Raw genomic sequence first — 2,987 nt, forward strand, 5'->3', positions numbered from 1 at the left:
TCTCTGTAGTAACGGGAGTGCAGTTGTGGTGTTATAGAGACTCAGTTTTCAATTCAGCAGAGTGACAGGGGCATTTCCTTAAAACCGAATAAGAAACAGAAACACGGCACTCATTTCTCCGCTGTCATTCTGCAGCGCTAATGAACCCGTGAAAATGTTCAGAGATCAGGAGCGTTTTTACGTCAGCCCAATGTATACTCGACTATCTTGTACTGCAAATGCGTTCTGTAGTAAATAACAACTGCATCTCAATGGAATGGTCATTATTCACACAAACTAATGGTGGATCAACACCTCATTGACAAGTGTTTTTATTTATTTATTTATTTATTTATTTATTTTTATATTTTCATCAGACCTCTACATTTTAATGACACAATGAATGATTCTAGCCAAGTGCTACATCGAGTATGGAATGAAGCACTTTGCGACTTGTAGAATTATCCCGGGTTTAAAAGGCATGTCGTATGCAGACAGGCTAAAAGAATTGAATCTGTTCAGCCTTGAACAAAGAAGACTACGCGGTGATCTGATTCAAGCATTCAAAATTCTAAAAGGTATTGACAATGTCGACCCCAGGGACTTTTTCGACCTGAAAAAAGAAACAAAGACCAGGGGTCACAAATGGAGATTAGATAAAGGGGCGTTCAGAACAGAAAATAGCAGTCACTTTTTTACACAGAGAATTGTGAAGGTCTGGAACCAACTCCCCAGTAATGTTGTTGAAGCTGACACCCTGGGATCCTTCAAGAAGCTGCTTGATGAGATTCTGGGATCAATAAGCTACTAACAACCAAACGAGCGAGATGGGCTGAATGGCCTCCTCTCGTTTGTAAACTTTCTTATGTTCTTATATATCCACTTATCTACAGGGTAAACTGTTATAATGTGGAAAAAAAAAAAAAAAAAAAAAAAAAACCAAAAAAAAAAAAACACTGCAAAGTAACCAGGGCTATACAGTACTTTCTGATTTCATTTGCATTCGTCTGGAGGCTGTGTGGTCCAATGGTTAAAGAAAAGGGCTTGTAACCAGGAGGTCCCCGGTTCAAATCCCACCTCAGCCACTGACTCATTGCGTGACCCTGAGCAAGTCACTTAACCTCCTTGTGCTCCGTCTTTCAGGTGAGACATAATTGTAAGTGACTCTGCAGCTGATGCATAGTTCACACACCCTAATCTCGGTAAGTCGCCTTGGATAAAGGCGTCTGCTAAATAACCAAATAAAAATAAATAATAATAATAATCTGAAGTTAGCAAAGTGTGCATGCCACAGTCATTAAGAACTTTAATGCATGAACAGCGTTATGAACAGCAGTTGCTAATATGAACATGAGAAGTGCTGAATGTATCTTGGGTGGACAGGGCACTAAAGGTCTGGAAGGTAGCAGCACTGTTTAGATCTCTTCAGCCTCATCTCAAAAGTTTTGTATTTGTTGTTTTAAGACTATACAGGTTTTTCTTTTGGCATGGGGTGTTTTTTAAACACAATATGGCAATAAGCCATGGTTTATTATTATTTTTAATTACTGCACAGCTGCGGCACTCTGATCTGCCTAGTGCCTAACACACCCAACAACGCAGCACAATCGGTTTACAGCAACACACACCCATTGCTTAATCAATTGACGTTTATTTCATAGTGAATTCATATCTGAATTCAAAGCTCTGTTGTAAAAACGCATGATATTTAATACATAATAACACACAAGAAAGCGTGTGGTTGCCCTAAAGCTGAGGGAACACAAAGCCACTTTGTGGCTTGAAAAGTGGTTTCAGAGACACGGTTTCAGGCCACTGCAAGGCACACCAGGAAAGACGGGGTTTGATACAGCAAAGTTGCCTCAAACTAGGTCTCCTGGGACCAGGTTTCAAGGCATTGTTCTTGAAAAAGTGGCTTTGTATTCCATCAGCTAAAGGCTAACCCAGGCCTCAGGTGCGCTGTGGGACCCGGGCAGCCAGGTCTCTCAGCTTGTCTCAGCACAACCCCACACCTTCAAGAGTGTCACTGTGTTTATTAAAGACACAATGATAATAATAATAATAATATACTTATGCAACAAGGCTTTAAGAGACCAGGACTTTCAAGCAGTTGCATGGATACAGTCTGAATGCTTGATCTGTCCAGACCATTTTAGCATTCAGTTACTATAGAACCTGAACATTAACCTAATTTGTTTTCTGCAATCTATGTGCTCGAACAGGTCCATGGATTAGCTGGCAAATGCTTTCAAAGTTTGTTTTGACAAGAGGGCACTACATATTACCCATTAAGAGTTGTGTTTATATTGCTCAATGGCTTCATTTTAGATAACTACTCCCAAGCTGTACAACCCTATGCTCTGTGAACATGTACACAGCACCATTCAGAGTTATTTTTACACTGAAAAAAGTAGTGTATATAAAATAGAACAATTTATATAGTAATTCAACAGTAAAACATTTGTGTAAAAAAAAAGATAATTTGTTGTCTAGTTTGAAGAAAATGAACCAATGCCTAAGTGTTTCTCATAATAAAGAGAAAAGGCAGAAACATTGTGTCCTCTGCATGTCAAATGTATTTTCTGATTGTCCAACATGAAGCTGATGTATTTTTTTTCTCTACATCTGCTGAGACTGAAGAGCCTTCCTCATTCCATTAAAACTATGTGACAATGTATCCTGGCAGTGTTTAGGACCAGGGTTGGGAAGCCCAGGCTGAAAGGTCACATTGTCACGTTATCTGAATGGAATGGGATTCTCCAGACAAGCTCAAAGCAGCTCAAATCCAGGTGATTTAGAGAACAAATATAATAACTCAATTTTGAATCAAGCACAGTAACACTTACATTAGTGTCTCTAATTACTGTGTATTTACATAGTAGTAAATACATGTATACTTACACATAATTACAATATTATTATGCACAGTTACAATTTACTTAATGTGTACATTTATTTTGTACAATACAGCTATCCCTATCCCTATTCCTATCCCTATCCCTACCCCT

This window comes from Acipenser ruthenus, chromosome 6 (genome assembly GCF_902713425.1).
Source record: "Acipenser ruthenus chromosome 6, fAciRut3.2 maternal haplotype, whole genome shotgun sequence".
Classification (NCBI taxonomy): domain Eukaryota; kingdom Metazoa; phylum Chordata; class Actinopteri; order Acipenseriformes; family Acipenseridae; genus Acipenser; species Acipenser ruthenus.